Source organism: Crassostrea angulata, chromosome 9 (genome assembly GCF_025612915.1).
Source record: "Crassostrea angulata isolate pt1a10 chromosome 9, ASM2561291v2, whole genome shotgun sequence".
In the NCBI taxonomy this organism is placed as follows: Eukaryota; Metazoa; Mollusca; class Bivalvia; order Ostreida; family Ostreidae; genus Magallana; species Magallana angulata.
In genome coordinates, this window is record NC_069119.1 from 14,235,480 (window position 1) to 14,251,991 (window position 16,512).

General features: G+C 32.5%; 1 pseudogene; it reads left to right on the plus strand.

Annotated features, from left to right (window-relative positions):
* The first annotated feature begins 4,790 nt into the window (after window positions 1–4,790).
* LOC128162130 (bifunctional 3'-5' exonuclease/ATP-dependent helicase WRN-like) lies at window positions 4,791–7,440 on the plus strand (annotated as a pseudogene).
* The last annotated feature ends 9,072 nt before the right edge of the window (window positions 7,441–16,512 follow it).

Consider the following 16,512-nt stretch of genomic DNA (forward strand, 5'->3'; position numbering starts at 1 on the left):
CAAAGTTTGAGGTAAAATGGATATACACTATCTCATTGCAATATCTTATCAAAACTTTTTTTTTTGTAAAATCAATGCATTTAGACAAACATATTGCTTGCAAATCAAAGTCTGTTTTTCAAGTAAGATATTAAAATATTGCTTTGTCCGATTTTTTGGTTATTACAGTATCAATTTTTTTTTTCCATACAAATCATTTATCTATTTACACCAGCAGAATCAGTCTCCTTTCAAAGTTAGAAATATTCAAAGTAAATAAAAATAGTTTCTTTTTGGGCAAGCGAAAAGACAAACCAAAATGCATCACGGGGATGTTTAGGAAATGAAACCGCTTGGTTCCGTCCCCCAAATAATTGGGGTTATTCAACCCGCATGCTATGCATCGATTGTAAAGTAGGCAGACTTCAAAAATATTAACGAACAAAACGTACACATGTTTATTTGTAATTTGTCTGATCATTTCGACCTTTATTTAAATCGATGTCAAATTCGTAATACAACCATACCCATCTTGTCGTCAGTGGTGAAATTTAACATGAGGCGAAATAACGCGGTACCATTTAATGTCGTTTGTTTTGTTAGCAAATTTTGTATGTATTTTTCTTCATTGAAATTTGGCATACTTGACGGTTAAAACTACTGCAATGTCTATTATTATACATATACTAAGCATAGCCATCGTTCAAAAGCGTGCATTAAACTTGATATAAAATCGGACAAAGCAGCTTTGACATTTTTCTTGAAACTCAAATATTTTACAGCGGATTCTTAAGAAATATTCACGAATAGTACAAAAATTCGAGATCTTTTATCACGTGCATTTTTGTTGATGACGTCACTTCTGGTCAACCGTTATGTTCAGTTTTTTTTAAAGTGATTTTTTACTTCCCTTTTTTTCAAAAACGATTAAAGATAGATCATTAAAATTCTCAGGAATAATATATTTTTGAATTTCTAGGGGCGATCAGGTAAAACCATGATCGGCCGTCACTTCCGGTCTAAGATCATTAAAGAGCTGCATAACCTGATACGAAAAACGTGCAAGACTGTTAGGACCCACGTTTGTTAACGTTCAAGATTTTCATAGATCATAAAATAAAACAATATGACTTTTATACCTTTTATTTCAATTAACCTACCATACCCCATCCCCATGGGTTAGACAGAAACTCTCCCTGTGGGGCATTTAATTGAAGAAAACCAGACCAAAAACCCCTACTATCAATCATATCTACTCAATTTTCCAGATTTTCAATATCCAACCATTGTTGTTGCATTACCATCTGACATTTATCCCTTAATCATTTTAAATGTTCTCCTTATCAATCATTTTAGTTAGTCAATTAATACTTTACTATTAGCAATTTTATCTGTTTATTTAGATAGTTCCAAAGCAGCTTTTTCAAGCAATAAAAAGACTTGTTTAACTCTTTTAATCATACAACCTTCTTCTAATTACATCACTTTTAATGATTAATTACTAAATATTAACAAGCAAGGGAAGATAACTCCATTAACTGTTGAACACCCCCTCCCAAAAAAATTTCCATATTCTTTCACAACATCTTAATTTTGATAAACAACTTTATTCTTTGTGTTTTCTAAATATGTGAATTTACTCGTTTCTTTAATTAAAATTCCAGAGCAGAATAAATAATTATGACATCCCCCCCTTTAACTATAACCCTTGCCTTACATAAAGGTGATATGTAATATACATGTAATAAAAAATGATAGCTTTATATTTTTTTTGGCAGTTAATAATGGTCTCGCCCTAGGGCCTGAACCCCTGACCCAGGGTATGAGTTTCACAAATTTTGTTAAGAGCTTCATAAACATCATGCATACATTTTTATCCTCACACATATGGGAGTAGAGAAAAAGATTTTAAAATATTTGGCTTTTTAATGCACATTTGGCCCTGCCTACAATGTCCCGATGGTGAGACGTTTAACACCAAGAACAGTAACAATTGGCCCTGTCCTTTTCAGCAACAAATTAAAAATGTGAACGGGCGACATAGGATGACGGACAAAGACCAATGGCAATAGGTCACCTGAGTGACTCAGGTGACCTAAAAATGATATCAATTTGTTATCTATAAGGTGATAGTACAATAGGATAAAAGGGTTTTTAAAATTGCAATTATTGTTACAGTTTCTACTCAAAATATATAATAGGAGTGGAATGAAAATGTCCTCGTTTAGATGCTTCACAACAATTTGATAATTGCAGATAAAAAGATGAAAATGTTCAAAAGTTGTTGACAATAATGGACAAATATGTCACATGAGTGAAATCAAATTGCAAAAAAAAACCAGAATTATACATAGTTTGGCATCTATATCTATTTGAAGTCACGGTTCCAAAATGAAATAATTCAATCCAAAGTAACTGTTGCGAAAAGAATAATCATAAAAATCAAACATCAGTAGTTGGAATGTCCTCAAGTTTCTCTAGAATGCAAAGGTTTAACTTATTGATGCAAGTGTTGGAGGTAGGTAGAAATGAAGCTGCAGACAAGACAAAACATAAAGATGGGGGCAGTGCATATCCAAGTATTGGTTCCTCATCTGCTCCGGTAACAAACTGCAATATACGGTTTAATGTTACATTGCCTCTACGACCACCTGAAAAATGAAGTTGTAATGCATCAAGACTGCCATTTCTGAAAAGCAAAAATATTTTTAAAATGGATAAAACAGTGAGCAAGCTCAAATGCAAAATAAAAACAAGAGGCCCATGTGCCATATTGCTCAACTATACAAACTATGACATGCTGCTTATTGTCATGTAATATCGATCAGAAGAATTTTACACAATCGCTTATCTAGAGTTGTCTGTTCATGCCCGCGAAGAATTAACTGAATTTCTAAAACACCTATTCTTTTTAGAAGATTTGGTAACTCTAAATTTTGGAAACTTCAGTAATATACTTATTACAGGCATATTACTGGGCCCAATATTTTTGTGTTTCCTTTGATATGGTCCACAAATTCAAACCTATCTCTATGATGAAATAAAATCATCTTCAAATAAAATAAAATTGTCATATCTTTCTTCACTGCTTTTCTGCCATTCAAACACCATCAAAAAACTCTACAAAAATATGTGCGGCTTGAGTGTCTCCTAAATCAATACAGAACACTATTTTTTTCTTACTTGCCCAATCAGGAAAGGTGGATTTCTAAAAAACGAAGGAATTAAAAATGTTTTTGGTGAGCTTGATACTGGTACGCACTAGTATATGATAGTTAAATTTGTTATTGAGGAAAAATATCCGGATCATTTTCCTTTTCTTCTTGTTATGGCCACTTTTTCTTAAATTTTCATTGTCATTTTTACATGATGCCCTACATTAATATCTTTGCAATCTTGTTGAAAAAGAAAACTGTTTAATTGTAAGTTCTATGTTTTAATAGGAAAGATCACACTGAAATCACATCAATTAAGTCTGCACTAAATCCAGACAACTAGGACACACTTATTCTTGGAATCAAAACGTTAGCCACGACGAAAAAGACAACTCTTACAAGACTCCCTCACAACACTTAAAACTGGGACACAGCCTAAGCATACGCGCCAAAATCTTGAAGTTAAATGCAATAATCGAAAAGAATGATGCTAAATGAAAATTGCAGAGATTTTTGCATATTGACAAATTCAAGAAGCCGATGTATGTTCCTTTGGCAGAGGATGTAGTGCCTATCTAAAACCGTTTTATCCCTCAAAGAAAGCTTGAGTCGCGGAATAAATTACTCGCGCAAAATTAGGAAACAACAGTAAATTTTGTACAAGTATTTTCTAAACATTATGACTTCCTCGGAATGACAATTTGTTCCCATTGAGTGCGTTCTACTTTGATTTTACAACAGCTCACTTCATTAAAGACTGGACTCTAGGAAACAAAGTTCTACAAAGTAAGGCGGTGTATGAGTCTCAGACTGGATATACAATATCTTTGAAGATAAAGAAAATGTCTTATCTTATTTGGTAAAAAAGATAACGTAGTTGCCATTACGGAAGACAATGCGGCTAACTTGGCAGGAGATGCAAATTTGCAATGTCTTGCGGGTTATTTGCTTTGTCCAGAACATGAATGTTTCTGCTGGAAAGTTATACAAGGACACAGCAGATGGATTGCTCGCATAAAACAAGTAATTTTATTAAAACATGTCCCCACGGCTGGAGTTGCTTTTTCTCTTTCCATAGAACTGCTTCACATTAAGAAAGAGTACCTTGAAGTTTCAAAGTTAATAATGTAAAATTTTTAACGAACGACGCAAACCGACACTTCGCACATTTCTGCTTCGAAAGTAAAGAAATCGCTATTCTAGAAATTTCCGAATATTTCTGCTAAGACTAAGATTAAAAACCCTTTCTTTCTATTATTTTTTGATTCCCTTCTACTCAACGCTGCTAAGCACATTTATGAGGTATCGCCGAATAGGAAAACTTCCGATGTACGATCTACTACTGAAAAAAAGATTCGTGGGAGACTCTGTGCTTTCCCCTGGTGCATAACTGCAACATTTAAGCATTATTTATAACTCATACCTGCAATGTGTTGAGTTTTAAGTTTTCAAGATAAAAACTTAATTTGCATACCTGTGTTAAATTACTGATAAGGAATTTTATCAAAAGATAACAGCTCTCTAGAGTAAGGACAGATTTCAGTTGAAAAATTAGGCACCCAGCGTGCAACAGAAGTGAAACGAAATGTACGCTGTGCCTTCTTGAAGGGTTAAAAGGTAAACTGAAAGATCGGAATGTTTTTCCATGGACCAAATATGAGGTAGTACATTAGACCAGAAAATTACGACAGGCAATATGAATAAACAACGGAGTTGGTCTGAGTAGGTGAAGAATTGAGTTAAAATGGTGTAAAAGATTGTAAAATCCAAAAATTCAGATGATTTCCGGAATCTTTTGAGGAATTTTCGTTGATTATAAATTAGCGAAGCTTGATTAAGAAAAAATAAAAACAAATTGGTAATCTCCAAGTTCCAATGATGTTTAGAATATATTAAACAAAAGACAGCACTCTTCCGATTTATCGGTATTAAAGCTAAAAAATTCGAGTCTATTATTTTAATATAGTAGTATAGATTTGGTTAACTGAAAATTGTAAAAGTACCGTTGTAAACATTTATCAGTGTAAACAAGTATGATATTGATAAACTTAGTATGAAATCACCTTCAGTTATCAAAAAATATGACACAGTATGATGAATAACCAATCATAGGAATGATATTTTGACAACATTGTATGGGTTTTGGTCATTGTAATGTTTGAGTCATAACCATGACTGCAACAATCATCATCATTAGATTATCATAAAATAAAAGAATTGCCTGCTTTAATGTCTTTACCGGTATTATAAGAGAAGATAAGATCAAAACATGGAACATGTAATCACTTCAAAGCTTCTGTAAACAAAGAATGCTAAGATCAAAACATTTAACATGTAAACACTCCAAATCTTCGGTCAACAAAATAAACTTGCTAAACTACAAAAAACCCTGTAAATATGTACTTGCGTATCAGACATTTTAACAAAATTGGTTGCATGGTTAATTAATATTCAATCACTTTGGGACTACAACTTTCCTATATAATGGAAAAATATCTACATGTGAGGATTGAACATGAACATGCAGGTTTATAAGCAAATCGTTTATCTTTGAGGGTGAAAATATATATTGCGGAAAGCTGCAAACATAGGCATTTTTAAGTATAGTGCACGTAGAATTTTTAAATAACTGAGACATTTTTAAGCACTAATACTGATTGAATGCTATTTTGGCAAAAACAAAATGATTGAATTTTGTCAGTAAATAAAAAATACAGTTCCATAAATTTAAGCAATGTTTTCCATTAAAAATATTGCTGCACCAATGTTATAAAAGTTGTTAATTATATGATAAAAATATTGATTATATATAATTTTGACCGTGTTATTAAGAATGGTACTGATTCATAAAATCTGCATTGTAATATCTGAGGTCATATAAATGGTAAACAACAAGGATGAAAATTATGACAATATCGTATCTTAGCACAATTGCATAGTTTATATTATTTTCTTGGCACAATTTTCAGAAAATCAAGGTAGGAATACCTACTGGTAATGCTTTATAAATGTAAGCAGTGACAACACAAGCATATTTATAAAAAGTTTTGAAACTGAGTTGTAACAATAATATAAACTGTTAGTTGATGAGCATCTTCAAAACATAGAGCACCAAAGGAGACAAAGAAAAAGTAGATGTCAATAAAAAAAAAGAAACTATTTTGTGTGACTTAAATGTTAAAATGGCAAAGGTTTTTAACAATCTAATTAAAATTAGATCCTTCACGCTCTCGTATTTGATATGTCGTTTTGAGAAAACAACATTCTGAAAAATAATGTTAGATTTTGTGAAGTTTCAAATTATTCACTACCCAATACTACAGTTTACCTTTTACACTTCAATATAAACAGAGCAAACTGATATTTTACCAATAACCTAGTTATATAAATTCTTATCAGGGGTCTACAGTCAGACAAAGGAAAAGAAGCATTTAGAGGCAGGTTTGCCCAATTAGGAGAATTACGTACATTTTATCCAGATGCCCCACTTTTGGCCCTTAGTGCAACATGCTCTGTAAAAATAAGAAAGAAAACATTGAAACTTTTGAATCTGAATGATCCCGTCGAAATAACACTATCACCAAATAAATCAAACATTAAACTTGTTGTTAAAAAAGTGCACAATTCAGTCGAGATGGCATTATTGTGGCTTGTTAATGGACTTAGTAACTAAAGGAAGAATTCCCAAAGTCTTTAGTGTATTGCAATTCTATAAAGGATGCTTCCATTATGTATCAATATATTTTATCAGAATGTCCAAATTTGATCAACTGTGTAGCAATGTTTCATTCAGAGTCTGCAGAAAAGACAAATTTCTGATTTGGGAAATCCACAGAGTGACTTACGGATAATTATTGCCACAAGTGCTCTTGGCATGGGATTGGATATTCAAGGATTTCATTCACTTTTTCTCTATGGACCTCCACTAACAACAGTAATCCTTATCCAAGGTATCGGTCGTATTGGTAGAGATGGTAATCCATCCTGTGCTGTATTGCTGCACAATTCATACAACGTGCGTAACACTGATACTGATGTGAAATGTGTTATTCGTGATCCCAGTTGCAGAAGACTATCCATTATGAAATCTTTTCTAAAGGACTCAGAACTGCAGGAAATTCGTAGTGACATGGAAAAACACACCTGTTGTGACATATGTGAAGATAAATGTAAATGTGGTGATTGTTCACAGTTACAATTGGAAAGACTTTTGAAAAGTAGTTATATTGAAACTGATGAAAATGTGTCAGATTCTGAATCTGAGGTGACAGATTTTGAAAGTTCAGGTGATTTTGATGAATTATGACATTAAACACACCTATCATATTGTCTCAAAAGATTAAAATACTAAAAACCCATCCTTGTAATCTTTTATTTTTACATCTTTTGCTCCTGTTAAAAAAGATAATTAGCTTATGTTTTGTTTTACTTCTTTATTTTTACATGTACTTAATGAGTCTTTACGTGGGCATGATTTTAACATACAGTTCACATGCTTATGCATTTACACAATGGTAAATTTCAACATGTAGTACCTACATGTACTTGATAGTCTGAGCAGTATTTTGAATTACAGTATAATCAATGTTCTGCACATTCTGCAAATAAATAGTGATATTAGGTACTTGTAAAGTTCAAATAGTCACATCTTGGTAATTAACTCAACTTATGAAGTAAACAAATGTCAACTTGCATTTAAAATTCAGTCAGTCTACTGCAGATTTGGTAATGATATTCTTAATTTTAAACAACTGCATTCTATCAGAAAAATTAAGCAGTGAATTACTATGTACATTCATAGTCATTTAAACATGAGGGTCTTTAAGTCTGCAATATGGGGATGTTGGGTTATGCCTTTGAATCATTGTTGATAGTTTACTTGCACATTTGTCAAATGGGTTTCGTTCTGCAATTAAGTTTTTACATTTGATTTCCTCTTCACTCTGAACAGCATTTCTTTCCAGCAGGTCCTTCAGGACAAGTTGCACATCAGCTGTGTATTGATGGCAAATGGTGAAAACCTTTTCGTACACTTGCACTGCTGATTTTTTCATATGTTTGGTCATTTCTACAAGAAGAGGGTATTCCTTTGAATGCTTGAGGATACTTTCCTTTGTTTGGTGGCCCTGCATGCAATTTTGCTGTCTCTATTGAGCATCTCAAGATATTCATCAAGAGCAATATTGTTATTGGCATCTCCTTGCACATTCACAAAACGATTTGCAATAAGACGCTCAGTTTGCTGAGGTGAAAGCAGCCCTGAAACAAGTGCAGTGAGGTGTATAGATCGAATTGTGTATTTCGTTTTCCCAGTTTTGTAGTAAATGGGAAGTTCATATTTCGCAGATCTTGTAGAACGTTCTCCGTCTCCCATGTCTACGGCCTCATCCAGGTTTCTGTGAATCAAAATTAATTTGAACAGCATACTGATGTAGTCTTTTAGTTTTCTTTGTTCTTTGTTCTGTGTTCTTTTCTGCACCCTAGCAATATAGTTGTGAACCCCCTCTCTTCATGTGCTTTTAGAGATCCTACACAAGCATAATTTCTGTCGCAGAAATGACAATGAAATCTCTGATTCTGGCGGCAAGATACCCAGTAGTTTTCTTCATGATTTGGATCTTCAAGTATTTTTCTCAAGGAGGAGAAAATTTCGTCTTCATTATCAAAGAATTCACCTTTCAATATTGTTCTGCAGGTTTCATTCAACCAGTCTATTTTGTCTTCATTGGTCATTTGCATAAAATTGTCTGGGAATGGAATTTCTGAATCCAGATCAGCAAGATGAAAATGATGTAAAAAATGTACAATGCACAAAGCATCAAGGACTGTATAATAGAGCTGCTTGTAAGGCCTGTAAGAATTCTTCACATGTTCCTTCACATTTCTGGCATTCAGAAGGTTTCTATAGTAATACATGGTGCAAGGATCACGCCCACTTACAAAAGTTCGTATTTGGTTATCATAATTGTGAGTTACTCAAATAAAATAAACGAGTGTGGTGTTGTCTTGTTACAAAATAATAATTGTCATGCTACAAATTTTAACATTCGGGCAAGTGAGAAATTCAGTTTACTTGCCCGAAGGGCAATTTAAGTGGATTAAAACTTTAATGTCTATCCCTGATATATCATCCTTGATTCTCAAATTCTTTTAAACAGGAGACATTACATCTGGGTACTTTTATAAAGCATTCACTGTATATTTCATTGACAACTTAGGGTGTTGGTTATATACTTGTGGACCTTAGTTGGATAGCAAGAACTATCTAAGAATATACCTTGTTGCAGGATTATACACTGACGAAAACCTTCTAGCCCGGGACAATTGAAACTTAAGGTCTCGTTAATAAACAAATCATAAAGCTTGTCGTACAGGTCTACTTAAATTTTAAATAACATCCTATCACTCAAAGCAATGTGTAAACATTTTGAAAAATGTTCACTACCAAGGTTGTGAATTGTCAGTGTGAAAATTACAGTGTCCGGTGTTATATCTTCAACTGGTTTTTTTTTAAACTCAATTTTGTTCTTTTAATGTATTAAGGAACTTCAAACTTGAAATACAGTCTAAAAAAAGAATAAGCCAATATTAAAAAAGGTATCACTCTTAGTCGTCACTGAACTATTCTTTTTATTGGTATATCATATGTTTCTATTTCACATTGATGGATAAAACGATAATCGGACTTGAACAATTAAACTTTGTGGGCTGATATACCTATATATGTAGATCTGTTTGCACTACTTTGTTGTGTTCGGCATGACATCCGGTTATCAGCGGAGGTACATCAAAAGCAAAATTCTAACCTATTTTACTTAATTTATAGAATCTTTATATAAGTATATATGCTTATATATGTCTTCTATTCGATGTTAAATAAAAACATTCTACTTCCGGTGAGATATCTCAAATAACTATTTTTTTTCTCGCCAGAACTCTAAACTTTTAACTTATTAAAAAACTAAACTTACATTGATCATAGATATTTGATTGATGTGTTTTACGTCTTTCATTTTTTTTTGGCACACATATGTTGAGTTACGTGTCCGCTGTCACATGTCTGCCGTCACGATATATATATACAGTAATGTACGAGAGACAAATGTTTAAGATATACTTACTTCTATATTTTCATTGAGCAATTCCGTTCATCTGTTTTCCAGTCTGGAGACAATAAACTTTTGTCTCTATCAGATCTCAAAATTCAACAACCAAAATTTTTAGAATGATTAACTTTTTTATATAGATATGTTACACATGTTTTGATTGAATCGTCGTTACTTCCTGTCGTCACAGGAAATAGTGATTTTTTCTTTCTACATTTAATTGTTTGATATGGAAGCAAGTTCTGAAAGTTATTATATCCATATTTGAAAAAAAGGTGTTGAAAGAACGGAAGACCTTCTTGTTGCTATAGCAACAAGAGTCTAGTTTTATTAATTATAGGCCTACTTTAAGGCGACATATATTGACGTAATTCTCATAATTTATACTTTTACTCCCAACTGAGACAAAAACCCAGGCTTTAGACTTTTATTGGTTGAAATGAAAAGCAGGAAAAACACTGATGAGAATTTTAAGGAGTTGATAATTAACTTTTCATCTCCAAAATACCTTGTTTTAGAAAGCATACAAAGAGTATTTACTTCTATACTCCTGAAATCTGTGTTGCACTTTTTAACCTTCAATGATACATAAGCAGCTTCAGATGGTTTACGATGACGGTAATATCAAAAGCGAAATTTTTTGCTACACCAAGTTGTTATTGAAAATTCATGCACCAATATGGAAAATTCATACATCAATGTGTGAAAATGACTTCCATTTTTTTTAGTTCATTAAACATTTTTAAGCATTTAACAAAAATGAATACAGTAAACTTATCACTGCTTTATATTTTCAGGGACAGATACAGTCAGTTCAAGCATATCTTTTACAACATACACCATATCATAGCAAAGCATTGAAATCTCATAGCATAGCATTGACATCTCAAAGCATAGCATTGGAATCTCATACCATAGCATACAATCGCATTCGTCATATCATACCATAGCATACCATAGCATAGCATACAACATTATTTTAACTCGGTTTTAAATGTTTTTATTTGAAAAAATAAATGTTTACATGATAGAGTTGTGGTAAACTTAGGCTTCTTATTATTTTACTTTGAAATGTGTGGAACTCTTCATTGTATGGAGGCGTTTTTGTTCAAATCTCATAGCATACCATAGCATAGCATAGCATACCATATCATTAAGCCCTTCATTTCAATTTCTCATAGCATAGCATACAAATCTCATAGCATAGCATACAAATCTCATAGCATATCATTAAAATCGCATACCATAGCATAGCATTCAATTGTAAAAGATATGCATGAAATGACTGTACTCGTCACTGATTACAGCTACCTATACATGTGAGATTCTGATTGACCTTGACTACGCCTGGATTAGTGGTGCATGGGTAAAAAAAGCAAGAGAAACCACTAAAATATTCCCTCTCGATCTAGGAGGACCTCATCGTGGTGGGAGGGTGTACATTAATGTGCATATGGCCAACACTCTTAGGAGAAATTATTGGGTCGGACCAAGATCAAAACCAAAAGCTGTTCATTGTGATAGGTTAAAGCCATATAAGGGAGAAAATAAACCAGACTGGATGATAAGTGAATTTGTACATTGTGGAGTGAGAGATTAAGCGGTTGCTTTTGATGGAGTAAATATCCATCTAGGAGAAAACAGGCTGAATGTAAATAGTGATCATAATGTTGGTGATGAAGTGAATTTTAAGAATTATCGTTTCAGTGAGGATATCGGTATGGAAGATGGTGTGCTTTGTAGTGATACAAATGTGCCATGTGAAAGTGACTCTAGAAGTGCGACTAGAGTAGAAAGTGAAGGTCGTGAGCAACATGCAAAGAGAAATGTTAATATTCCCCATCAATATAGAGATTTTCAGTTATACTACTGATAGGGTGATATATGTTAGGTTGTTTTATTTTTATACTTTTATTTAGTTATCGTGATTTTAAAAACTGCGAGTTTGATTTTTAGGTGGCAAAGTATGTGTGTAATATCTGTGAGAAGTTCAGGTCAGAAAGCCTGTATGCAGCAAACAGACATGTGCAAGAGAGGCACAGTGGATTTAAGTTTAAGTGACAAGATTGTGGTACAACTTTAGCGAGAAAAGATCAGGAACACGAAAAATGTCGCAGAGGATTTCCCTACTGGGTTGTCAATATTAATAATCGGCCATCAGGAAAATTTTGCGTTTTATTTCCTTTCCCCTTCTCTCGGTGCTTTTTTCTCTCTTTTCCGCTGTAAATATATGAGTCATTATTAAAAAAACGCAGAAATAAAATTTAAGAAAAATCAAGAATTTTCTTGTGTTGAAAAATAATGTTTTTCAATTGTAACAATAAACACATATCTGAAGAATACAAAAACACTTAACTCCCACCTAGAAATTATTTGATTTCTGAGTAAAACACAATCAAAGAACTGGTCATGCTTAAATGTTGTCCTTCCTGTTACACTTTAGAAAATACAAATTTTAATAAATTGAAGCAAAAACATATTGTGAAAGCATGACAAATAAAGGACCAGTAACATTTTTTCAATGAAACAGAAGCAAAATACAAATTACAATAATATAATAGAAAATTTTCAAACAGGTAAACATTTTGTTTGTTATTTTCACAATTTTACAGAATAAAAAGATAAGTATCAAGCTCAAAATGCTTATATTTGATTAGAAATGAAACTTTAAGCACATGTGTAGACCCAAACCTAAAAGAAATATACACAAGCAACATATTTTTATATTTATGGTGCTGTAACAGGAAAGACAACATCGCAACAGGAAAGACAGTACGTTGTATTATACATTATTATAGTCTTTCCTGTTACAAAGTTGTAACAATTCTGATTTAAAGTTGATCGATAGTAAACTTAGCATCAATCTCACAGTTTGGAGTCAATTAATATGCTTTTAAAATATAGATTAACCTTATACAATGCCATTTAATACTATGTTAAAAGCTTTATAATCTTTACAGTACAACGTGTAACAGGAAAGAACAAAATAAGCAACAGGAGGGACTTGTGTACATTCAGATCAAAATCTTCATTTGGTAAAACACTGAATATAAAAAAACCGGAAAATTTTCTAAGGTGTTCCTAATATATAATGACATTTGTGAAGAAGTAAAATATATTGAAAAATATAGCATAACAATTGAAAAATGTTTACAACTGTAACAGGGGAGACTCCTAATAACACAATCTGGTCAGTAGTGGAAATTGATGTTGATATTTAAAATAAATAATAGATTTATTTCTGATTACTATGTAAAATACAAAAGAAACAAACTTTTCCTATAAGAATATTTGCCTAAGAAAATATCAACTTTAAAAGAAAATGAAGTAACAGGAAGGACAATGTAGAGTAAAATAAAAATATTACATTTAACAAAGTACTCAAAGCATTTGTTAGCTTTATGTATGACTAAGGACTGTAGGCTGTCTCACTTTTCTGTAACTTTTTAGACGGTGGCTATAAATAGCCACGGCCTATTGCTACGGTCCTGACCGGAAGGGTATTTCTCACGGGGACCCTAGCGGATAAGGAACGATAACTCTGTTAGGTACATGTATGCAGTGTTACAGGCAATGTTTTATTTACGTGTCGATTTCAGTATGAGAATTAATTTTCATCTTATAAGATATTTTAAGCATTATAGCTGCTAATTATTTTGTACATACATTTAAATAATGTATGAAATGTATGATGTAAACAATTGTCAGAAACACGCTATTTAAACTGGTTTGCCATTTCATATTACAGTAATTATGCTTCATTGATAAATTCAGTTATTTTCAACGCATAAGTTTTAGTTGAGCCAGTATACTTATTTTGTTGTAGCTTATTCCAAAGAATTCACAACATATTCTGACAATGAATATTACATAAATTACATTTTATTGAACTTCAACCGATCAATGGCACACTTTCTTCTACAAGTGTGCATGTGTTTTCAAACACACAAAAAACTTTAAATTTACGATACAAATGTGTTTAATTTTCGACTGACCTGTGATTTACTTTGTACCTTATTTTGTACCTCACTCAGACTGTAGAAACATTAATTTTATTACAGGCACCTCAATATTCATCAGACAATATTTACTACTGATGTTGACGCTTTACTTGCTGCTGCCTTTCTCTAAAACACGCTAATCGACGTCGGATTGTAAAATTCACGTGCAAATCGAGTCGCCATTTTAAATGTTTATAAACTACATTTTACGTTTCAAAGATTTTTAGTTCAGATTTTTTTTTTACATATGCTGTGAAACGTCTTATGGATTTCACGGCGTGTCAGCTCGTGTATCTCTAATTTGCAGCAAACGCTAGCTTTTTCGTGAGAAAAAACATGCGATACTCCATATACATTTATGGTACATTGTGAACGGTAATGTAAGATATAATTATTTTGTTAACTAAACAGTTTCTGTTGAATTTTTTCACAATGAACTGAATAACGCAATTCGATGAGCGAAGTACAAATAGTGACTTTAATTCATATGGGCCCGTCCCTGCTATACGTATTAGAGATTCTTTTCTTTGGTTTGGGGGCATTTTTTCACTAACATATAAATTTATTTACATATGTACGTAAACATCGCCCCGTTTGTTCTTATATAATTTTTAACTCGCGAGTACAACTCTATTACGAACTTTCTTCGACATTTGTTTCCAAGTGTTAGCATCATTTTGTCAACATGCATTTACAAATAGTCGGGCCTATATAAATGCGCCAGTTTGTTGCGACTCGCAATTGAAATACACACCGGTTATAGAAAGTGTCAACACTTAACGCAATGCTACATCGGCCGTAGCGTATACATCCATGTTATATTTGCGATAAATAATGAAACATGAAGGCAAAAAAATGTGCTTCATAGATGACTGTAGAATTCTGCTAAGCTACAGAACTATAGCTTTCCGAAAATATTGCCGAGATTTGCGAACCCTAGATCTATTGTCTAGTACATGCAAAGAATAAAATCAAAGAAGATGAGTGAATAAGGCGCGTAAAATGCCCATATGAGGAATGATTAGATACGGCAAAATTAAAAATATCATTAAAATCTGATACTTTTTTTTTGAAAATAATTAAAAACAATGTATATTTAACGTAACATCGTGTTGTAGCCTTTAAATATTTTTAATACTTGCAATATATTGATTTAAACTGGCATATGCGTGTCAAAACCTCCAAATAGTGTAATTTTTATAACTCCAATGCCTTTTCTTCCATAGAGTGGGTCTGAGCTCCATATTTTTTGTCACAGTCTAAATGTGGTTTAATGGAATTTAAACCGATTTTACTCAACAAAAATGTGAAGACATGATCCACTATAGTTCAAAAATGTCATTTAATAGCTCAACAATTGTTTTAGAAAAATAATACAAGTCCGTAAATTCGTGGCTAATGTCTCATATAGCACTTCAACAACTCACTTTGTTGTGAATGAAATGGCTTAGTGGTTAGAGCACCAGACACTAGGAAACTTTATAGAACTTGGGTTTTTAGGTTGTGGGTTCGATATCACCAAAAAGATTTATGATAATTTTTTCTTATCGTATTTTTGAAATATTTCAAACTGAATATAGTTAGAAATTACAATTTTGTAAAGTTGTATTATAACATCTCAAATATATTTAATTGGAAAAATGCTAAATTTGAAATTGTATTTTACGACTAAACCAAATGGGCAGTTGCGCAATCTTCTTCCCCATCTTCTTTATATACACAGCTGTACGGTCAGAAAACCGTGCGTTCAACTTGAATTTTGTTTGTTTTGGTGTTTTTCAAATCTTGTTGTAAGTTTACTAGAAAAGTTAAATGTAGCAAGTAATTTATGCGTGCTAAAGTGTACCGAGAAGCGATAAAATATACATGTGACTTTCCCGAATTCATTCAAATGATTTGAATAAATCTATAGCTAAATACAATAGAACAAATGTTTAAAACGTTGATTAACGAAACTGCCGCGACTGAATATTGTATGATTTTTTTTTTCAAATTTTAATTCACTTTCGATTCGTTGTGAGCAAATGGAAATAATCCACTAAAGTGGAAGATAAAGTATTGATTGGCTCTTCTGTTTTATGATGAGGTGCATTCCAAAAGCAATATTAGTTTTATCAAACAGGTTCTTGTAAACCCATTCCGTTTTCTTTACACCTAAATGTATTAACAGACTATGAGGACAAAAGCAAGTGTGGTGGTCCACAAGACTGCAACTTTTTCCCCGTGAAAAAATTGGGGGGAAATGCTGTCAAGAGGGACAATTAACATACT